The sequence below is a fragment of the Suricata suricatta genome, chromosome 8 (assembly GCF_006229205.1).
Source record: "Suricata suricatta isolate VVHF042 chromosome 8, meerkat_22Aug2017_6uvM2_HiC, whole genome shotgun sequence".
Taxonomy (NCBI): domain Eukaryota; kingdom Metazoa; phylum Chordata; class Mammalia; order Carnivora; family Herpestidae; genus Suricata; species Suricata suricatta.
The window spans coordinates 13,198,119-13,222,437 of record NC_043707.1 but is presented as its reverse complement, the minus strand read 5'-3'; the positions used below and the strand labels follow the sequence as shown (position 1 = coordinate 13,222,437).

At 43.9% G+C, this 24,319-nt stretch overlaps 1 long non-coding RNA gene across 1 annotated transcript in view; it reads left to right on the top strand.

Annotated features, from left to right (window-relative positions):
- The window catches only part of LOC115298888, a 380,495-nt gene that overhangs the window by 334,237 nt on the left and 21,939 nt on the right, over positions 1 to 24,319 (top strand). The window contains exon 4 of the long non-coding RNA XR_003911884.1: positions 5,771 to 5,927. This is a non-coding gene — a long non-coding RNA (uncharacterized LOC115298888). The remainder of the gene's footprint in view (positions 1 to 5,770; positions 5,928 to 24,319) is intronic.

Genomic DNA, 24,319 nt, shown 5'->3' with positions numbered 1-24,319 from the left:
GGGGGGGGGGGGGGGGGAGTGGTGCACAGAATTGCCCCTGGTTGAGAAACTCTAGTTTATAGGAACATTATCCTCAGGAAGGGAAATTAATTCATCACATTTCGCCAGAAAGGAAATGAACCCAGGACTTTAATTTCTGCAGCAATAGCAGCATTTCCAGACATTTCGTTTCCTAGAGATCTGTTTTCTTATGCCGGAAAGCCGGAGGTGCTTGGGGAGTTTTTGAAATTAGAAATAGAATCTTACCCCACAGGAACCCTTTCCATCACCTCTGAGAAGCGTGGCTTATTTAAAAAGCATCTCCAAGGCTTACTGAAGAAGTCGTTCTGACAGAGAAGCCGTTCCTAACTTGGCATACAGACTCAGGCTTAGTGCCTTAGGAATCTGTCCTGATTATACTGATGGCTCTATACTTAGGAAGTTCAACCTAAGATTCCTCAGCGGGATAGGAGCAGAGCGAGGCCTTCTCTCTAGGGAGTTCTGTTGGGCTCAGCCAAGGTGCCGAGTCCCCTGCTTGATTATAAGGAACATGCTTGATAGGGTATCAGGTTGACACCAGAGCAAGCATTTTGGTCCACAAGCACCTTCCAAGGTCAGCTCCTGAACCCTAGGAAGGTGACTTCACCTTGCCTCATTCCTCCCTGCCCCAGATGTGTCCATTCCCAGGGACATCTCAGTCACAGGAAGGTTGTCTGGGAACCCTGTGGTGTCCTAAATAGCTCTTGAATCTTACGGTTTCTCCCCATTCCCCTGCATCCTCTCTGCTCCCCGCTTCCTGTCCGTGCTGTCATCATAGCCCATCTGGACCATCACAGTAGCTTAATAGCTGTTCGCTTCCCACCCACTCATGCTCCCTTTCATCTCTCCTCTGCACAACAGAGACCAGAGTCTTCCCATCCAACTTAGACTGGATGCACACTGGCCTGCAAAGTTGGGCTTGATCCGCCCTCCTCCCCAGCTTCATCACCAACCCCTCTCCCTGTGCTCACTCTACGCCCGCGCCACCAGCCTTCCTAGCAGAGTCACACCTCAAAACACAGATATGATTGTGTCACAGCCCCCCTTACAGGCCTCGGTTCCTCCGGATCTCCGCTGGTTCCCATTGTTCTGAGGATAAGAATCCCAACAAGGCCCCCGAGTCTGCCATAGTCAGGCTTCTACCTGCCATGCTGACCTCTTCTCCCCTAACCCCCCATCGCTGTGGTGCGGCTGCCTCCCGAGCAGGCAGCACTCCCCATCACGGGCTTTGCTCCGCCCGGAGGCTCTGTCCTGCCCTTCCTTCGGGCCAGTTTAGCCATCATCATACATTACCTCTGAGCTCCAGCATCATCTTCTCAGGACTAGCTCTGGCCCTTTATTATACATGCCGATTGCATTATCCAGTCTCGCTCACTGCTTTCCACTGGCCAGTTTTCATTTCTGTACATGCTTATCATATTAACAGTCCTCCACAGACCGTAAGCTCCACAAGGAACGTGGCCATGTCTGTTTTGTGACCGTTTTCACCCAGTGTTTTGAATTGTGTGTGACTCAGCACTCATAGGCGCTCAATGAGTATTACTTGGAAGACTGGGTGAATAGTGCGTCAGCCCCTCTCAGTGACACAGCCCCAGGTTTGGAGGATTAGGCCCCATGAGATTGTCTGCAGCCGCGGGGGACAGGTAGGGTATGCGGCTGCCTAGGGAGTTTGCAATCTGTAAGGCATTAGGGCAGGAAAAGGCACCAGGAAGTTGTATTTCCTGACCTCTTCCTCTTTCTGTGAGCACCTCCGTCCTCTCTTATCCTGTATTTCAAGGCCCTTGAAGGTAGGCATAGAACTTTTTATTTTTGTACCGTGAGCACTCAGCCCAGGGCCTGGCACATAGGGGCTGCGCAGGAAAGCTGCCCTGAGTGAGTGGATGTTTGCATTACAGATTCAATGCAGATCTGAAAATCTGAGCTGAGGTTTTCTCAGGGGTTATTGGGAGGAGAGAGGGAAATCTTGGGATGGCTATTTATCAGTAGAACAGGGTGTGTTGGAGTTTTTAACACATGATAGAAAGGACCTAAATAGTTTCTTTTTCAGCTAAAACATGGATTTATTTAAACATACTTTTATTTATTGAAAACATACTTTTTGCCAGGCCCTGTGATAAATGATTTATAGACATTACCTAGTTTAACATGAAGATGTCAATTTTCAGACGCTGCTTAATTTGTAGGTAGGTAAAGTGAGGCTTGGAGACAGCTTATCAGCCTAAGGTCAGAGAGTAATTGGCAAAATTAGTACTCACATTTGGGTCTGACTCTGCAATTCCTGGAGTCAGTTTACTGCAACGACTCCACTAACTCTGGGTCCATAAGAGAGGCAGCCGACCCCTTGGCCTTCGTGTCCTTACGCATTGGATGGAAGATGCCATTCCTGGCCAGATCTCAAGGTTGAATAGGAGGCTATGTGGGTGCAGACAGGCCCCAGGAATTATCTGGCCAGAACGGGTGCCATGATTCATTCGCTGAGCTCTGGCTCCACGTAAGCGCGAAAGGGTTTGTTAGCATTTCACAACCTCCCATTTCTGAAGCCTCTGATGACGGTAAGACAGCCGACTGCGTGCAAGGTGACCCTGAACAGCTACCTGCTTTTCAGTTTCCACTGGAGAGACCCCTCACATCTTAGCAGGCCAAGAAGCCAGAAGAAGTATTTCACTCCGGTTTCCAGTAATTCGCTCTGCTCTGTGAACTTCCGGGGTTGCTTGTCCAATTTCATGAAAATTGGATTAGTAAGTGTTAATTGGTGCTGGCTCAGCTGGCTTACAAGGGATGGGGTCCGATGGAAGAGGAGCGCCCTGGTGTGACGGTTGGATCCAAGGCTCCTGGGCATTCGCTTTCCGCATGGGTGCCGGTAGCACAGGCTCCTCTGGCACCTTCTTCCAAGCTAATCTGAGGAAGACATAGACCTTTGAAGAGGAGAGGGACACTTCTTGCATTAGGACAAGGAGAGGGTTTGCTTCAGAGGCTGGTCAGCTTGAGGATTGGGTGAAGATGTTCATTCATGGATTTGTTCATTGAATCTTCGTAAAGCACCTGCTGTGTGTCCTGGTGAAGCTTACAGTCTATCTGAGGTAGGTAAAAAACAACCAAATGAACACATGATAGGACATCAGGCAGCATTTCCATCCAGTGCTTCAGTATTCTAAGTATGTGAAAAAAATCATCTTACAAATGTTTTTAATACTTATTTATTTTTGAGACAGAGAGGTCGACAGACATAAGGGGAGACACAAGGACAGAGAGAGAGAGGGAGACACAGAATCCTAAGCAGGCTCCAGGCTGTCCGCAGAGAGCCCAGCGTGGGGGTTGAACTCACAAACCGCGAGATCATGACCCGCACCAAAGTCGGACACAGAACTGACTGAGCCACCCAGGCGCCCCGGGTGATCCCTTTTACAATAGCTCACAGCCACATGGCTGTTGGCAGGAGGCCTCAGTCCCTCACCCCTTGCAGCACCAGAGAGAACAGCAAGGAAGCTATGGTGCTTTTTAAATGTTGGCAATAGACTGAATGTTTGTGTCCCCCTCCCTACTTCGCATGTTGAAATCCTAACCCCCAGTGTGATGGCATTAGGTGGAGCCTTTGGGGTGATTAGGTCATGAGAGTGGAGGCCTCATGGATGGGAGCCGCACTGTTAAATAAAAAGGACCCCAAGAGCTCCGTGTCCCTCTCTCTCCCATGCGGGGACACAGAGGTTGCTAGGCTGCAGGCTGGAGAAGGCTCCTCCGCGGCCCCTGACTGGCACTCTGATCCTGGACTTGCAGGCTCTGGGACTGTGCGAGAACTAAGTGTTGTTTACGGGCCCCCCAGCGGTGGTTTAAGACAGGCTAAGATGGTGGCCCAGGCCCTGAAGTCAACTTGGCTTCTAGCATACTCTTTTGGTACAAGTGATTCCTTAAGTCTAGCACACCCGTAAGGGAAGGACAGTTAAGCTCTCCCTCATGAAAGAAGGAGTGGCCAAGAATTTGTGGACCCGTTTTTAAACTACCATAGTTCCCATTGTCCACACCCCCACAGCATCCTGCACCTACCCCTGACCGAGCCCGTGGCAGACTATTGTCATTCTCTGTCCCCCACCGCTCCCCCTGAGTTCCTTGAGGATCAGAGCTGCTTTCCGTTCCCAGTTATGTTCCTAGCTTCTACCATAGTGCCTTGTACAGTGCTTGGTAACCATTGTTGGAATGACTCAGTGACCTGTTCTGGACACTTAAAGGTCTAGTACTTCTTAAACTTTGCGTGCCTGCAAATCACCGTGGGGGGGGCGGGATTTACAAAGAGGATTCTGATGGAGTAGGTCTGGGGCTGAAGTGGAGATGCTGTTTTCCTAACAGCTCCCAGGTGGTGCTGATGCCGTGCTTCGTGGAGGTGGGTCTAGAACCGTGATCCTACCCCCGGAAAAGCCGAGTAACGCCAGGAAGACATTGCTGGCAGCAGGGCAGCCTGAGGCCGGCTGCAGGCAGTGCTGGCTCAGTCGTGGGCTTGCCCACTGTGTGCTGGGTTCCCCCTCCCTTCATTGGCCCAGTATGAGGGAGGAGACGCCAGTGACAGACAGTCAAGAAGGCGTCTGTGGGATACAGGAAGTCTCCCAAGCTCATGTAAGTTCTCCATTAGCTCTGGCTCTGGAATGGCGAGCTGGGCGTCCCTCACGTGTGGGCCCAGGGGCAGTGTGCCATGAGCCACGGCCAGGAGGAAGCTAGCCGAGCTGCCTCGGGGGATCCAGAAGACAAGGAGGGTTGGGTGGTTCTGGGTGATAGAGCCCCCATCCCCGCCCCAGAGAACGCATGAAACCCGGTTTTAGCTGGAGGCCGGCTAATAGACTAGATAGTTTATACTATTCTTCCCAGTTCTTGGGAGGATACACAATGCTAAGGGTCACATTTTAAGGAAAACTGAGTTGATTTGGATCGTCGAAATGCTTTCTCTTAATACCTTGGGTCTTACTTTGATCCTGTGTCTCTGGTTTTAGCAGCAGGGGGCACATGTGTGACCACTCTGGTCTCAAACCCGCTTTCTTCTTAACTTCACGGGGCTGATGGAAGCACATAGGGCAATAATGAAAACCCCTCACAGCTGGGAAAGGTTTCACATCCACTGAATCCTGTGGTTCTGCTCCCGGACCGCACATTGGTGTCACCTGGCATGCTTCAACATAACGCCTGGCTTCTGCCGCCGGAGATCTGACTTAACTGGTCTGGAGTGTGGTGTGGACACACTTTAAAAACCTGCGTTTAAGTGCATTGTGTGGCTGTGGTGGGGAGCCCCTGGTTTCATCTTACTAATAGGTGAGGTGCTTTAACACCTTCTTGTGTTTTAACAAATGGAAACAGTGTGTTACAGAGTTGAGTGGCTGGCTCCAAGTCACGTAACCAGTAAGTCAGAGGGTCAGCATTGAAGCCCACTTTAGCTCGTTTGTCATTTTCAATTTGCATCAGGATTGTCTCCATGTAGCTAGTCTTATGCCAAAGGAAGAGAAACTGAGTCTGATGGTTAATTTTATTTGCACACTTGACTGGGCCCTGGTATTCAGTTTAATGGCATTCTGGATATGTCTGTGAGGGTGTTTTGGAGGAAGCTTAATACTTGAATCCATAGAACGATTAAATCAGATTGATTTTCCTAATGTGGGCGGGCCTCAGCCAAACAGTTGAAGGTCTGAATGGACTAAAAAGACTGACCACCTGCTGGCACCGGGGAATACCTCCTGCCTGACCGCCTTGACCTTAGTTTTTTTCCTTTCTTCAGAATGAACTTAAACCTCAGCTCTTTTTGGGAACTGGAACCACACTATTGGCCTTCCTGGTTCTCAGGCCTTTGGGCTTAAGCTGGAACCTCAGTCAACAAGTCTCCTGGGTCTCCAGCTGGCTGACTGAAGATTTTGAGACTTACTCTCCATAATCAGGTAAGCCATTCTTTATAATTTATAATAACAACATGATAGTAATTTTATTTATATTAATAAATCTTATAAAGTTTATAATTTTATGTCTATATATGTACATCTTATTGATCTCTTTCTCCGGTGAATCCTGACTAATACACTGAGAGATGTAACAATTAGGTTTCTGTGTAGAGGTCAGACTTTTAAGTTAGGGTATAGTTAGGGAGGGTTCTGTGTCCTTTATTTCCTGGAACGTTCCTTCCTTTTCCAGTTTCCAGTCTCAGAAACTGAGTCTGGACCAATACCTGTATCAGATGAACAAATCCTAGATGCCTTGGTGATGAAGACCGCGTCCGTGTCAGCTGATGCACACGGTGAATAGGCAAGGCTGGAAAACAGAAGTTGGCAGGAAGGACTGTCCTAGAGTATGGGTGTTCTTTGTTACGAACGATTCTCCATTCTGGCATTCATCCAAGTTCATCTTTGGGCCCCTGTAACCTTCCTGCCCACCATGGATCCCCAATTAAATCAGCAGATGCTCATGACAGAGGTTGGAGATGCTGAGTTAATTCCTGTGGTGGTGAGGGAAACCCCAATGGTTTAAAAAAAAAAAAAGCATTATTCAAGGAATGAAGTCCAGTCCTTAGCCCCCACTTAGCCAGCGAGTGTGTTCCATCAGAATAACGGGGGGGGGGGGGAGTATTTTGTGGTGATTGTTATCACAGCTGGTTCCAGAGCCCCTCTTAAGAGAGAAGTGTAGAACTTGAAAGACAATGTGCCTTTGCATGAAGTATGGAATGTGGAGCCCAGAGGAACTGGTCTGAGAGGCAGTGGATGGCTGCACTGCCGGAGTGGAGGCAAGCAGGCAGAAGGAGAGAAAGGACTGGAAATGGAGCAAGGAGCCCGAACCATGCCTGGCATCTGGAGACTGCTTGGCCGGTGGTGGAGGACAGATTTCTGGGGCTTTTGAGAATGGGGGTATCTAGTACCAAATTCCCGGTGGTTGGAAATGCCATCCTGCTGTCCCTTCTCTGAAAGCACTGGTGAAGTGTTTGGTGCGCGTATCTCGGCAGTAGCAGGTTGGGGAGTGGTGGGTTGGGGTGCTTCTGATGGGGTGAGGGGTGTGGTATGGCGCAGAAAGGAGGAAGTACCCCTGCAGATAGAAGGGTGGCCCGTAAGATGGACCCGTTCAGTGGGTGTGGAACCTGGGGCTGTATCTGACCTTGAGTCTCCCCGAGAATCTCCAAAGAGATTGGGGGGCAGTGCTGTGTTTGCATCAGTTCAGGGTGTTGGAGAAAATCTCCCCTGGACGTCAGAAGTTTAGGTGATAGATACCACCTTGGCATGAACAGAGGCTTAAGGAAGACATCAGGTTTCAAACCAAGAATGGTTGTGGAAACCAGAGTAAATGGAGCGCCCCCGAAGAAGCGAGGAGATTATGGGATTGCTCACTAAACACTGGCACACCACCTTATGTGCTGGACATTGAGACCTTGTGCCTGCCTCCCAGGAGCTTTTTTGCCCCTGGGTGTGAAGGCGGGAGAGCAGACATTTACTGAACTCCTGATTGCAAACAGTGGCTGTGCATTTCCTGTGTGCTGTCTTTCTAAGATTCTCCCAGCACCTTTGTGAGGAACTATTTTCCCCAACGAACAGATGGATAGCCTGAGGCCCTCAGAGGTTAAACTTGACCCAAACCTGACTCAGCTGATCCATAATGAAACCAGTATTTGGGCACAGGATGATTTGATTCCAAAGTTGGAGGAGGTGCTGGAAAATTCATAGCAAAGGGTTCAGTCTTGATAATTGTGATTTGAAAAAGCATTCTCCCTATTTCTCCCGAGTCCCACCCAATCTGCAGTGATGGCTACCAGCCTGTCTTCTGTTCATGCTTTCTTTTTTTTTCTTAAAATTTTTTTGATGTTTATTTATTTTTGAGAGAGAGAGAGGGACAGACAGAGCACACGTCGGGGAGGATCAGAGAGACAGCGAGACACAGAAACCCAAGCAGGCTCAAACTCAAGAGCCACGAAGTCATGACCTGAGCTGAAGTCTGGCACTCAGCCGACTGAGCCACCCAGGCGCCCCCGCCATGCTTTTTACCACGGGGCCAATCAGTGCTTTCCTCATCAGCTCCGTATTTATTTATTTTTGAGAGAGCATGAGTGGGGGAAGGGCAGACAGAGGAGACAGAATCAGAAGCAGGACCTAGGCTCTGAGCTGTCAGCAAGAGCTTGACAGGAAGGCCCGAACCCCCTAACCGTGAGATCATGACCTGATCAGCTCCATTTTTAGAAGCAAACGCACCAACTCAGCAAAGGCAAGGCCACCTCTTCCCAGAGGAGTTTGCCGGCGGGAGGACTCTGGGTGAGAGCTGAGGGGACAGAGCTCAGGGGAGACTGGGATCCCGGGAGGGACGGTATCATGGAAACGTGGAAGCTGCTGCCCCCGCAGGTCGGGCTCAGGCACCATAATTAGCGAAGGACAGTTAGACGGGCCGTTTTAATGAGCGACAAGGAGAAAAGGAGAAATCCATCATGTTGTCCCATGAGCACAAATACTCCACGAGTGATGAAGTGAGGGTGAATTCAGCCACCTTCTCCATAAGATATTTATTTCAAGTGATTTGCTGAAGACAGGCTCAGAACCCTTCTCCTTAAGGAATTATCTAGGAGCTAGGGGGAGGCAATTTGGGCACTTGAGGAGCAGAAACGAATTGGATTGGCAAGGCGAGAAGCCACCTGAGCCTGGAGTTGGCGGTGGCAAGTGGATAGACATCTGTTGTTTTTGTCTTTTCGACTCCATCCTCTCCCTTTGGGGAACTGTTCCTCTTCCATTGGATCATATGATTGGGGTGGGGCTGCCAATCACAGTCTCTCGCCCAATCCTTCGGCCACAGAGGCGGGCATATGATCCAGACTCAGCCAATGACAGCCCATTGTGTGCCTGGCCCCTGTGATAGGTGAGGGCTGGGCACATGACCCCAGCTTGCTTGAGAGATCCATTTCCTTGGCAGTGAGGACCAAGGACACTGATGTTGCTGTGTTAGAATTTGAAGGACACAGCAGCAGGGATCTGTGGGGTCGATTTTTTTCTCTCACGTGGCATCTGCTGTCTGTTGGAGACAATAGATTCAAACTGGGGCCAGCAGAATTGAGAAAAATGGGACCATGAGTATAGACACTCCCGTTCGGGAACCCCCTAGGACCCCGCCATTCTTCTGTCTTGTTTTTGTACTTTGTATCCTGTGCAGTTGTGGGAGCCAATAGACTGCTCTTCTGAATCCCTGTCTTTGAGTTGGCGTCCTGTGCCTCTCCCGCGAGAGAGCCGTGGCGAAGGCAGCTAGGAGTGATCTCTCTTTGGGGAGCAGCTGGCACCTTGCATGTTCTGTGCTGGGTGCTGAGGTGGGTCTTGGGACTCTGCACCTACCTGTCTGAACTTTCACCCCTTCGGTGGGTGAGGAGACCAAGGTGCCCCGCTGGAAAGAGGCGCCATGATCCCGCTGCAAATGGGTGGCAGAGCAGGGCTGGAGAGCACCTGGGTCTCTGGGTTCTCATGCCAGCCCTTGGCATCAGAGGTCAGGCAGCTTGCAGGCACAACAGTGGGTCACCCAACTCAGTAGGAACGGACAGGGTCAAGGGTCTCCAGCCCCCGCGCAGCTGTTCTGTTGCTGCCTGACGACTTTCAAGACCCGGCGAAGTGTGAATTATACTTGACTGGATCTCACTCCCAGAGAGCTGGCCTAGAACTCCACGTGGGGCACCCTGGCAGCAAGGCCCTAAGCCAACCCTACAAAAGGCCTCACTGCTTCCACCAGAGGCTAGGTTTCAAAGAGACCCACCCCTGGAGTCTCTGCAGGGGTCCCTTGGGGACAGGAAGTAGGGGCAGGGGCATTGCTAACATAAAATTGGAGCAGCCCTCCCAACCCCCTAGGTTTTTTTTTTTAAGGAGTTTTTTTTTTCTTTTTTAATGTTTATTTTTGAGAGAGAGTGTGAGCGGGAGAAGTACAGAGAGAGGGCAGACAGAGGATCCATAGCAGGCTCCACGCTGACAGCAGAGCGTGATGCTGGGCTCGAACCAGTGAACTGTGAGATTGTGAGGTGAGCCGAAGTCTGACGTGAGCCGAAGTTGGCCACTCAACTGACTGAGCCACCCAACCCCCCGGTTTTTAATTCTCTTTTATATATTGGGGTTTAATGTGCAGTTTTGTTTGAAAAAGACAGGAAAAAACCTCCTGAAAATCATTAATCCAATGAACTTGAACCAGCCACTACTATTCTCTGAACGAAAGGCGACATGTGACAGGACACATAAATCAAGAAAAAAATTCCAGCCAACCTTTTCAGGACAAAAGTCCAGAAACGTCATTAATGAAGGATAAAAAAGAATCAATGTTGACTTTACAATGACCCATGTTTTGCAAAATTTTATTAAATATTGGCTATAAAGACCACATCTTGGACAAATGACCTCATCATGTCCTTACGTTAAGAAATATGACCTCTTTCTCTTGTTGATGCGCTGAATACTCGGAGTACCCGTGGCCTGGGCTTACTGGGTTCAGTGCTGGGACCAGCCCAGGGAGCAAGACTTAGATAATCCTTCTTCCCATTGAGAGTGGGGAAGGTTTTCCTAACATTGCAGGCAGACCCTCTTTTTGGGCAAACTCAGATGGAAAAAGGGTTTTTAGCAAATGGATCTGGACCATCCATCTGTCCAAAATCACTAAGCTTCTCTAGCTGATTTCTATTTTTATTGAATTCCAGTATAATTAACATACAGCGTTACATTAGTTTCAGGTGTACAATATAGTGATCCTGCAAGTCTGTACCTTACCCTACCCTCATCACAATAAGTGCACTCTTAACCCCCTTCACTAATTTCACCCTCCTCCCCTCTGGTAACTATCTACTATTGTTCTCAGGTTAGGAATCTGGGGTTTTTTGGTCTCTTTTTTCCTTTGTTTTGTTTCTAAAATGCCACATATGAGGTAAATCATGTGGTATGTGTCTTTCTCTGATTCAATCCACTTAGCATTATACTCTCTGGATTCATCCATGTTGCTGAGAATGGCAAAATTTCCTCTTTTTTAAAAATTTTTTTATTTTTTAATAGTTTATTGTCAAATTGGTTTCGATACAACACTCAGTGCTCTTCCCCACAAGTGCCCTCCTCTATTACCACCACCTCCCTTCTCCCCTCCCCCTCCAACTCTCGGTTTGTTTTCAGTATTCAATAGTCTCTCATGATTTGCCTCCCTCCCTCTCCCCAACTCTCTTTCTCCCTTCCCCTCCCTATGGTTCTCTGTTAGGTTTCTCCTGTTAGACCTATGAGTGCAAACATGTATCTGTCCTTCTCTGACTTATTCACTTAGTATGACACCCTCGAGGTCCATCCACTTTGCCACAAATGGCCAGATTTCATTCTTCCTCATTGCCATGTAATACTCCATTGTGTATATATACCACATATTCTTGATCCATTCATCAACTGCATTGCTGCAGTTGAGGTCAAGGAGGCTGTTTCCTACTTTCTCCTCGAGGGTTTTGATGGTTTCTTGTCTCAGTCAGGTCCCTCATCCATTTTGAGTGTATTTTTTGTGTACAGAGTAAACAGTGGTCTAGTTTCATTCTTCTGCATGTTGCTGTCCAATTCTCCCAGCACCACCTGCTAAAGAGGCTTTTTTCCATTGGATACCTCAACTGCAGCAATTTCCTACTCAACACATCCCCAAAGGCAAGGAAAAGAAAAGCAAAATGAACACTGGGACCTCATCAGGATAAAAAGCTTCTGCACTGCAAAGGAAACAATAAAAAAAAACTAATAGGCAATCTATAGAATGGGAAAAGATAGTGGCAAATGGCATATCAGATAAAGGACTAGTGATGCCTCCCGTTTTGGTTTTCTTCAATATTACTTTGGCTATTCAGGGTCTTTTGTGGTTCCATACAAATTTTAGGATAGCTTGTTCTAGCTTTGAGAAGTATGATGGTGCAATTTTGATGGGGAGTGCATTGAATGTGTAGATTGCTTTGGGGTAGTAATGACATTTTCACAATGTTTATTCTTCCGATCCATGAACAGGGAATGGGTTTCCATTTCTTGGTGTCTTCAATCTCTTTCATAAGTTTTCTATAGTTTTCATTGTATAGGTCTTTTACATCCTTGGTTAGGTTTACTCCTAGGTATTTTATGGTTTTTCGTGCAATTGTGAATGGGATCTTTTTCTTGATTTTTCTTTCTGCTGCTTCATTATAGTTGTAGAGATATGCAACTGGTTTCTGTACATTGATTTTGTACCCTGCAACTTTGCTGAATTCATGGATTAGTTCTAGAAGGCTTCTGGTGGAGTCATGCCTTTTATTTCCTTTTGTTGTCTGATTGCTGATGCTAGGACTTCCAGCACTGTGTTAAACAACAGTGGTGAGAGTTTAGGTAAGTTCCTTCTATTCCGACTTTCTCAAGGGTTTTTATTAAGAAAGGGTGCTGTATTTTGTCAAATGCTTTTTCTGCATTTATCGACAGGATCATATGGTTTTTATCTTCTTTTGTTAATGTGATGTATCACATTGATGGATTTACGAATATTGAACCAGCCCTGTAATCCAGGAATGAATCCCACTTGATAATGGATAATTCTTTTTATATGCTGTTGAATTCAATTTAGTAGTATCTTGAGTATTTTTGCATCTGTATTCATTAAGGATATTGGTCTGTAGTTCTCTTTTTTTGCTGGGTTTCTGTCTGGTTTGGGAATCAAGGTGATGCTGGCTTTGTAGAATGAGTTTGAAAGTTTCCCTTCTATTTCTGTTTTTTGGAATAGAAGATTGGGTATTAGCTCTGTTTTAAATGTCTGGTAGAATTCCTCTGGGAAGCCATCTGGCCCTAGGCTCTTATTCATGGGAGATTTTTGATAATGGATTCAATTTCTTCACTGGTTATTGGTCTGCTCATGCTTTCTATCTCTTCTCATTTGAATTTGGCAGTGCATGTATGTTTAGGAATTTTTCCATTTCTTCTAGATTGTCCATTTTGTTGGCATATAGTTTTTCATAGTAATCTCTAATGATTGCTTATATATCTAAGGGATTGGTTGTAATAGATCCATTTTCATTCATGATTTTGTCTATTTGGGTGTTCTGTCTTTTCTAAGGAGGCTGGCTAGAGGTTTATCAATTTGTTTATTTTTTTCAAAAAACCCAACCCTTGGTTTCATTCATCTGCTCAACTGTTGTTTTGGATTCTATATTGTTTATTTCTGCCCTGGTCTTTATGATTTCTCTTCTTCTGGATTTGGGGTGCTCTTGTTGTTCCCCTTCTATTCCGTTAGGTGCTCTGTTAGATTTTGAATTTGCGCTTTTTATAGTTTGTTGAAATAGGCCTAGATTGCAATATACTTTCCTCTTAGGACTGCCTTTGCTGCATCCCAGAGAGTTTGGATTGTTGTATTTTCATTTTCATTTGTTTCCATATATGTTTTAAAAAATTTCTTCTCTAATTGCCTAATTAGCCCAGTCATTCGTTAGTAGGGTGGTTTTTAACCTCCACATTTTTGGAGGTTTTCCAGACTTTTTCATGTGGTTAATTTCAAGTTTCATAGCATTGTGATCTGAAGGTGTGCATGCTATGATCTCAATGCGTGTATACTTATGGAGGGCTGCTTTATGCCCCAGTGTGTGATCTATCTTGGAGAATGTGCCATGTGCACTTGAAAAGGTGAATTTCCTAACTTGAGGATGCAGAGTTCTATATATATCTATCAATTCTATCTGTTTGAATGTATCATTCAGGTCCATTGTTTCTTTAGTGATTTTCTGTCTGGTTGATCTATTGCTGTCAGTGGAGTATTAAAGTCCCCAGCAATTAGCACATTCTTATCAATAAGATTGCTTGTGTTTGTCATTGTTTTATGTATTTGGGTGCTCCCGGATTTGGCACATAGATGTTTAAAACTGTTAGCTCTTCCTGATGGAGAGACTCTGTCATTATTATATAATGTCCTTCTTCATCTCTTGTCACTGCCTTTACTTTAAAGTCCAGTTTGTCTGATATTAGTATGGCTACTCCGGCTTTCTTTTGGTTCCCAGTCGCATGATAGATATTTCTCCATCCCTTCACTTTCAATCTGAAGGTGTCTTCAGGTCTAAAATGAGTCTCTTGTAGACAGCAAATAGATGGCTTTTGTTTTTTTATCCATTCCGCTACCCTATGTTGTTTGGTTAGAGCATTGAGTCCCTTTACATTCAGTGTTATTATTAAAAAATGTGGGTTTAGATTCATTGTGTTCTCTGTAGAGTTCATGGTTGTAGTGATGTCTCTGGTACCTTGTGTTCTTTGCAACATTTCCCTCATAGAGTCCCTCTTAGGATTTCTTGTAGGGCTGGTTTGGTGGTCATGAATTCTCTCAATTTTTGTTTATTTGGGAACACCTTTATCTCTTATTTTAAATGACAGGCTTGCTGGATAAAGGATTCTTGGCTGCATATTTTTCTTCTTCATCACATTGAAGATTTCCTGCCATTCCTTCCTGGCCCGCCAAGTTTCAGTAGATAGGTCTGTAACCACCCTGATAGGTTTCCCTTTGTATGTGAGGGCCCTTTTCTCCCTAGCTGCTTTCAGAATTCTCTATCTTTTGCCAGTTTCACTATGATCTGTCGTGCTGAAGGTCGATTCAAGTTAGGTCTTAAGGGAGTTCTTTGTGCCTCTTGAATTTGAATGTCTATTTCTTTCCCCTGATTTGGGAAATTCTCAGTTAAAATATGATCCAGCACCCCTTCAGGACATTTTTCTCTTTCTTCTTCTTCAGGAATTCCTATGATATGGCTATTGTTCCGTTTGATTGTATCACTCAGGTCTCGAATTGTCCTTTCCTGCTCCTGGATCAATTTCTCTCTTTTTTTTTTTTTTCGGCTTCCTCTTTTGCTATAACTGTGTCTTCTAATTCACCTATTCTTCTCTCTGCCTCTTCAATCCGTGAGGTGGCCGCCTCCATTTTATTATTCACTTCATTTATAGCCTTTTATTTTAAACTCTTCACAGCTATTTTGAAAGTCCCTAGTCATTGTATCAGTAGCTTCTCTGATGGTTTTTTCAAGCCCAGCGATTATATTTATGACAATTGTTCTAAATTCTTTTTCGATTATGTTGCTTAGATCTGTTTTGAGCAGTTCTGTGGCTGTGACTTCTTCCTGGGGTTTCTTTAGGTGAGAGTTCTTTACTTTTGTCATTTTGGCTAGCTTTCTGTCTCTTATCAGTTTTCAAAGCTCGTTATGCACTGTGCACCTGTTAGTATTGCTCTGTTAAAGGAGGCTTATTGACTGTCCAGGGCCTGTCATTTCAGGAAATGTTCTTGTAATGGTGTCTCTCAATTTCTCTTGTTGTGCCTTTGATTATTATATTTCTCTACTCAGTGGTATTTGGGACTCTCCATCATGCCTACTTTCACTTGTTTCTTGGGGTAGCCCTGAAAAGGAAAGCAGACGAACACACAGGGAACAAAAGCACGCAAATGCATGGACAATTCAAACAAACAAATTAAAAATGGAAAGGAAGAAAAGGAAAGGAAGGGAAAGGAAAGAAAAGAAAAGACGAGAAGAAAAAATGGGCCAGAGACAACAAAGGACAGTGGACCAGTCAAGGGGAGAGATAAGGATGAGATAAGGGAGTTTATATCTGGATGGCAAGAGAGAGAAAAAAAAAAGGGAGAAAGGAAAAAGGAAAATAGAGTAAAAATAAAAAATGAAGAAAGAGTTAAAAAACAATAATAAAAAAAATAAATACAAAAAAGCAGCACCTCCCCCTCGCTGATAGGTGTGGTTTGGCGTAGTTAGGTAGGTAGGTCTCGGGGGCTGTTCTTGGAGGCCCCACCTTGGTGGTTGTGGAGAGAAGAATGGTGGCACCCCAAGCTCCACTCGAATTAAGCGCTGCAAGCCACTCTTATGAGTCCGATCTCCTTGTGCCACGGGCGAGCCAAGCTGTATTTTGCAGGCCCGCCTCGCTTTAAAATCCTAGTCCATGCACTTTAATGCTACCACAGATGAGATGCATTTGCTTTGGCGGCTGGCTTCTTAGCTGGGATCTTGTAGCAGGAGGGAGCAGTTTCTCTTGGTGCCAGCTGGGATTCGCGCTGCTGCTGCTGCTGCAGGAGGCGAGGTATGCTCCTGATGGCCACCAGCTCCCTGCCAGGATCGTGTGGGTGTGGGGGCTGTTCTTCCTGGTGCCACCTGGGATTCACACTGTCACTGCTCGAGGCGAAGTGCACTCCCAAAGGCTGCAGCCTGCCTCCCAACTAGGATTGCGCAGGGGGAGGGGGCTGTTTTTTTCCCCCGCCGATGCCATCCTGGGTTGGCGCTGATTCCGTGGAGCCCAAGGAAGAATTCGCCAGCTATACGGGATGGGTTTTTCTCCCCGAGCTCAGCAGTTTTATATGGGTTAAGAGTTTTTCTCTCTGTCCTGGGTTAAGTTCTTTATTTCTTCTCTAGAGACAGTACTATCCTCATGTTTAGTTTCTTTTTCTCTTCCCTTTGTCTTTTAGGGGCTCCGTGCGCCTTCCCTGTGTTGGACTGGGGCTCCCACCTCTGTTGCCCCTCTCAAGCTGGCCCATTTTCCAATCTCCCCACTTTGCACTCACTCACTCAGGCATCTTTGAGGTTTTCTTCTCTCTGGGGTCTGTATTTTCTCCTCCCACTCTTGCATATAAGAGTAATTTCCTTCTCATTTCAAAAGATGGGGCAGGTGAATTTTACAGACCTCCCTTCTTCTCTGCCATCTTGCCTCCCTCTTTCTCTTCGTTCTTTTTTTAAATTAATTTTTAGTTTTTAAATGTTTGGAGGTAGGCTTTATGCACAGTGTGGAGCCCAATGTGGGCTTGAACTCACGACCTTGATATCCAAGACCTGAGCTGAGATCAGGGGTTGAATGCTTGGGGTGCCTGGGTGGGACAGTCGGTTAAGCGTCTGGCTTCGGCTCAGGTCATGATCTCATGGTTTGTGGGTTTGAGCCTTACGTCGGGCTCTGTGCTGACAGCTCAGAGCCTGGAGCCTGCCTCAGATTCTGTGTCTCTTTCTCTCTCTGACGCTTCCAAGCTTGCACTGTCTCTCAAAAATAAGTAAAAAAACATAAAAAAATTTACAAAAGGAGTTGAATGCTTAACCAACTAAGCCACATAGATGCCCCAACATTTCATTTTTTCTGACTGAGTAGTATCCCATTGTATGTATATGTGTGTGTATACATGCACACACACACACACACTCACCACACGTTCTTTCTTCATTAATCTATCAGTGGATATGCGGGCTCCTTGCATCTCTTGACTACTGTAAATAATGCTGCAATAAACACAGAGGTGCAAATATTCTTTTGAATTAATTTTTTATTCTTTGGGTAAATACCTAATAGCATGATTACTGGATCATAGGATATAGTTCTGTGTATAATTGTTTAAGGAATCACTGTTTTTCACAGTGGCTGCACCAGTTGGTATTCCTAACAGTAGTGCATGAGCATTCTCTTTTCTCCACATCTTCACCAACATTTTCTGTTTCTTGTGTTTTTGATTTTAGCCTTTCTGACAAGTGTGAAATGACCTCTCACTGTAGTTTTGATTTTCATTTCCCTGATTATGAGTATCTTTTCATATATCTGTTGGCCATCTGGATGTGTTCTTTAGAGAAATACCTGTTCATGTTTTCTGTCCATTTTGGATTGGATTATTTGGGTTTTTTGGTGTTATATAAGTTGTTTATATATTTTGGCTCCTAACCCTTTATTAGATATGTCATTTGCAAATATCTTCTCCCATTGGGTAGGTTGTCTCTTAGTTTTATCGATACCTTTGCTGTGTAGAAGTTTTTTTTTTCTTTTGATGTATTCCGAATAATTTTGCTCTTGTTTCTGTTGCTTCAGGAGACCCATCTAGACAATTGTTACAGTTGCTGTCAGAGAAATTATTGTCTGTGCTCTCTTCTTGTATTTCTCTCGTCTGAGGTCTCACCTTTAGATTCTTACAGCAGACACAAACTAAAAATGGATTAAGAAAGTGGTACAGTTTCATTCTTTTGCATGTAGCTGTCCAGTTTTCCTAACAACATTTATTTAAGGGACCATCTTTTTTCTGTTTGATATTCTTGGTTCTCTCGTCAAGGATAAATTGACCATAACATGATGAGTTTATTTCTGGGCTTTGTACTCTGTTCAATTGACTTTTGTATCTATCTGTGTGCCAGTACCATACTATTTTGATTAAAACAGCATGATGGTGTGTCTGGAAATTGAGGATTGTGTTACTTCCTTGTTTGTCATTTTTTAAAATATAGTTTATTGTTTAGTTGGTTTCCATTTTATGTATATGTATATATTCTTTGGGTAAATACCTAATAGCACGATTACTGGATCATAGGATAGTTCTGTTTATAATTGTTTAAGGAATCACTGTTTTTCACAGTGGCTGCACCAGTTGGGATTCCTAACAGTAGTGCACGAGCATTCCGTTTTCTCCACATCTTCACCAACATTTTCTGTTTCTTGTGTTTTTGATTTTAGCCTTATCCCAACAAGTGCCCTCCTCCATGCCCATCACCCATTTTCCCCTCTTCCCCAGCCCCTCTCAACCCTCATTTCTCAGTATTTAGGAGTCTATGGTTTGTCTTCCTCCCTCTCCATAACTACTTTTTTCCCCTCCACTCTCCTGTAGTCCTCTGTAAGTTTCTCCTGTTCTACATGTGAGTGAAAACATGGTATCTGTCTTGCTCTGCCTGACTTATTTCACTTAGCATAATACCCTCGAGTTCTAGCCACGTTCCTACAAATGGCCAGATTTCATTCTTTCTCATTGCCATGTAGTATTCCATTTTATATATAAGCCCACATCTTCTTGATCCATTTGTCAGTTGATGGACATTAAAGCTCTTTCCATGATTTGGCTATTGTTGAAGGTGCCACTATGAACATTGGGGTACACGTGCTCCTATGCATCAGCATTTCTGTATCCCTTGGATAAATTCCTAGCAGTGCTACTGCTGTTGCTCCCCTCTGTTATTTGTTTTTGGGTGTGAAGTTTGGTGAGTTCCTTATAGATTTTGGATACTAGCCCTTTATTCAATATGTCATATGCAAGTATCTTTCTTTTCCCATTCTGTTGGTTGCCTGTTAGTTTTGTTGATTATTTTTTTTAGTAGGTTTATTTATTTATCTAGTTTTGGTTTGAAGCAACAAATGGAATTTATTTTCTTCCCATTTTTTTGTATTCATTTTGTTTTAAAGTTTATTACCAAGTTGGTTTCCATATAACACCAGGTGCTCTTCCTCACACGTGCATCTCTCTATGACCACCCCCTCCTCCCCCCTACTTCTTCATGCTCCAGTTTGTTCTCAGAATTCAAAAGACTCTCATGATTTGCTTCACTCACTCTCCCCAACTCTTCTCTGCTACTTTCCCCTTCCCATGGTCCCGTTAGGTTTCTTCTTTTAGACCTATGAGTGCAAACAGACGGTATCCGTCCTTCTCCGCCTGACTTATTTCGCTTAGCATGGACCTCCAGGTCCATCCACTTTGCTACAAATGGCCAGATTTCATTCTTTCTCATTGCCATGTAGTACTCCATTGTGTACGTATATATATATATGTGTATATACACAATACATATGTATATATAAACCACATCTTCTTGATCTGTTCATCAGGTGATGGACATTTAGGCTCTTTCTATGATTTGGCTATTGTAGGAAGTGCCGCTGTGAACATTGGGGTACATGTGCTCCTATGCATCAGCACTTCTGTATCCCTTGCGTAGATCCCCAGCAGTGCTATTGCTGGGTCATAGGGGAGTTCTGATAGTTTTTTGAGGAACCTCCGCCCCTGTTTTCCAGAGCAGCTGTACCAGTTTACATTCCCACCAACTGTGTAGGAGGGTGTCCGTCTCTCTACACCCTCGCCAGCATCTATAGTCTCTTGATTTGTTCATTTTAGCCACTCTGGTTGGGGTGGTGTCTCAGTGTGGTTTTGATTTGTGTTTCCCTGATGATGAGTGATGTTGAGCATCGTTTCATGTGCCTGTAGGCCATCTGGATGTCCTATTTGGAGATGTGTCTGTTCATGTCTTCTGCCCATTTCTTTACTCAATTATTTGTTTTTCAGGTATGGAGTTTAGTGAGTTCCTTGTAGATTTTGGATACTAGCCCTTTATCTGATATGCCACTTGCCACTATTTTTTTCCCATTCTATAAATTGCCTATTAGGTTTTTTTTATTGTTTCCTTTGCAGTGCAGAAGCTTTTTATCTTGATGAGGTCCCAGTAGTTCATTTTTGCTTTTCTTTTCCTTGCCTTTGGGGATGTGTTGAGTAGGAAATTGCTGCAGTTGAGGTCAAGGAGGCTGTTTCCTACTTTCTCCTCGAGGGTTTTGATGGTTACCTGTCTCACAGTCAGGTCCCTCATCCATTTTGAGTGTATTTTTGTGTACAGAGTAAACAGTGGTCTAGTTTCATTCTTCTGCATGTTGCTGTCCAATTCTCCCAGCACCACCTGCTAAAGAGGTGGTCTTTTTTCCATTGGATCCCCTTTCCTGCTTTGTCAAAGATTAATTGGCCGTGCAGTTGTGGGTCCAATTCTGGGTTCTTTATTCTATTCCATTGGTCTATGTGTCTGTTTTTGTGCCAATACCATACTGTCTTGATGATGACAGCTTTATAGTAGAGGCTAAAGTAAAGTCTGGGATTGTGATGCCTCCCATTTTGATTTTCTTCTTCAATATTACTTTGGCTATTCAGGGTCTTTTGTGGTTCCATACGAATTTGAGGATAGTATATTCTAGCTTTGAGAAGAATGCTGGTGCAGTTGTGATGGGGATTGCATTGAATGTGTAGGTTGCTTTGGGTCGTATTGACATTTTAACAATATTTATTCTTCTGATCCATGAGCATGGAGTGTTTTTCCATTTCTTTGTGTCTTCTTCAATTTTCTTCATAAATTTTCTATAATTTTCAACATACAGATCTTTTACATCTTTGGTTAGGTTTATTCCTAGGCATTTTATGGATTTTTGTGGAATTGTGAATGGGATCTGTTTCTTGGTTTCTCTTTCTGTTGCTTCATTATTGGTGTATAAAAATGCAACTGGTTTCTGTACATTGATTTTGTACCCTGCAACTTTGCTGAATTCAGGGATCCATTCTAGCAGGCTTTTGGTGGAATCTGTTGGGTTTTCCACGTATAGTATCCTGTTGTCTGTGAAAATTGAAAGTTTGCTGCCTTCTTTGCAGATTCTGAGCCTTTTATTTCCTTTTGTCTGATTGCTGATGCTAGGACTTCCAGCACTATGTTAAACAACAGTGGTGAGAGTGGACACCCCTGTCATGTTCCTGATCTCAGGGGGAAAGCTCTCAGTTTTTCCCCATTGAGGATGATACTAGCTTTGGGCTTTTTCATAAGTGGCTTTTATGATGTTTAAGTAAGTTCCTTCTATCCCAACTTTCTGGAGGGTTTTTATTAATTTTATTAATTTATTATTTTGTCAAATGCTTTTTCTGCATCTTTGACAGGATCATATGGTTCTTTCCTTTTGTTAATGTGATGGATCACATTGATGGATTTGCGATTATTGAACCAGCCCTGTAACCCAGGAATGAATCTCACATGATCATGGTGGATAATTCTTTTAAATGCTGTTGAATTCGATTTGCTAGTATCCTGTTGAGGATTTTTGCATCCACATTCATCAGGGTTATTGACCTGTAGTTCTCTTTTGCTGGGTCTCTGCCTGGTTTGGGAATCAAAGTGATGCCGGCTTTGTAGAAGGAGTCTGAAAATTTTCCTTCCATTTCTGTTTTTCGGAACAGCTTGGGAAGCATGAGTATTAACTCTGATTTAACTGTCTGGTAGAATTCTCCAGGGAAGCCATCTGATCCCAGGCTCTTACTTGTTGGGAGATTTTTGATAACTGCTTCAGTTTCTTCACTAGTTATGGGTCTGCTCAGACTCTCTATTCCTGTTTGAATTTAGGAAGTGTGTGTGTGTGTGTGTGTGTGTGTGTGTGTGTGTGTGTGTGTGTGTTTAGGAATTTGTCCATTTCTTCCAGGTTGTCCAGTTTTTTGCATATAGTTTTTCATAGTATTCCGATAATTGCTTGTATTTCTGAGGGATTGTTATATTAAATCCATTTTCATTTGTGATTGTATTTGTTTGGGTGCTCTCTTTTCTTTTTGAGAAGCCTGACTAGAGGTTTATCAATTTTATTTTTAAAAAAAACCAACTCTTCATTTCATTGATCTGTTCAGCTGTTCATTTGGACTCTATATTGTTTATTTCTTCCCTGATCTTTATTGTTTCTCTTCTTCTGCTGGGTTTGGGGTGTTCTTGCTCCTCTGCTTCTAGTTCCTTTAGGTGTGCTGTTACCTAGTTCCTTTAGGTGTGTTGTTAGATTTTGTATTTGCACTTTTTTATAATTTCTTGAAATAGGCCTGGATTGCAATGTATTTTCCTCTTAGAACTGCCTTTGCAGTGTCCCAAAAAGAGTGGATTGTTGTATTTTCATTTGTTTCCATATATTTTTTAATTTCTTCTCTAATTGCTTGGCTGACCTATTTGTTCTTTAATAGGGTGTTCTTTAACCTCCATGCTTTTGGAGGTTTTCTAGACTTCTTCCTGTGGTTCATCTCAAGTTTCATAGTGTTGTGATCTGAAAGTGTGGATGGTATTATTTCCATTCTTTTATATTTATTAAGGGCTGCTTTATGACCTAGGATGTGATCTGTCTTGGAGAATGTACCATGTGCATTTGAGAAGAAAGTGAATACCATAGCCTCAGGATGTAGAGTTCTAACTATATCTGTCGAGTCCATCTGGTCCAATGTGTCATTCATGTCCATTGTTTCCTTAGTGATTTTCTGTCTAGTTGATCTATCCATTGCTGTAAGTGGAGTATTAAAATCCCCTGCAATTAGCACATTCTTATTAGTAAGATTGCTTATGTTTGTGATTAACTGTTTTATATATTTGGGTGCTCCCAAATTAGGTGCGTAGACGTTTATACTTGTTAGCTCTTCCTGATGGATGGACCTTGTAATTCTTATATAGTGCCCTTCTTCATCTCTTGTTACTGCCTTTATTTTAAAGTCCAGTTTGTCTGATGTAAGTATAAGAGTGGCTATAAGGATGGCTACTCCAGCTTTCTTTTGACTCCCAGTCGCATGATAGGTATTTCTCCATCCCTTCACTTTCAATCTGAAGGTGTCCTCAGGTCTAAAATGAGTCTCTTGTAGTCAGCAAGTAGATGGGTCTTGTTTGTTTGTTTGTTTAATCCATGTTGATACCCTCTGTCTTTGATTGTAGCATTGAGTCCCTTTACATTCAGTATTATTATTGAAAAATACGGGCTTAGAGTACTTGTGTTCTCTGTAGGTTTCATGCTTGTAGTGATCTCTCTGGTACTTTGTGTTCCTTGGAACATTTCCCTCATAGGGTCCCCCCTTAGGATCTCTTATAGGGCTGGTTTAGTGGTGATGAATTCCTTCCATTTTTGGGGGAAAACGTTTCTCTCTCTTTCTATTCTGAATGACAGGCTTGCTGGATAAAGGATTCTTGGCTGCATATTTTTCTTCTTCATGACATTGACGATTTCCTGCTGTTCTTTTCTGGTGTGCCAAGTTTCATCAAATAGATCCACTACTACTCTGATGTGTCTACCTGTGTATGTTAAGGCCCTTTTATCCCTAGCTGTTTTCAGAATTTTCTCTTTATCCTTGTATTTTGGTAGTTTTACTATGATATGTCATGCAGAAGATCGATTCATGTTAGGTCTGAGGGGGAGGTCTCTGTGCCTCTTGGATTTCATTGTCTGTTTCCTTCCCCAAGTTGGGGAAGTTCTCAGCTATGATGTGTTCATGTATCCCTTCAGCCTCTTTCTCCCTCCCCACCTGTTTCTTCTTCTCCTTTCCCTCTTCCGTCTCCCAACCCTCCCCCTAGAATTCCTGTAATACAGATCTTGTTCTGTTGAATTGCATCACTCAGATATCAAATTGTCCTTTTATTTTCCTGGATCAATTTACCTCTGTTTCTCAACTTCCTCTTGTTTGATAATTTGATCTTCTAATTTGCTTATTCTCCTCTCTGCCTCTTCAGTCTGCACAGTGGCTGCCTCCATTTTATTTTGTACATCATTTATAGCATTTTTTAATTCATCATAACTATTTTTAAGATCCATGGTCTTTATAGTGATGGAGTCTCTGCTGTCTTCTATATGTTTTTCAAGCCCAGCGATTAATTTTATGACTGTTGTTGTAAATTCTTGTTCAGTTATGTTGCTTATATCTGTTTTGATCAATTCTTTACCTGTCACTTCTTCCTGGAATTTCTTTTCAGGAGAGTTCTTCCATTTCATCATTTTGGCTAACTTTCTCTTTCTGTAAGTTTTGAAAG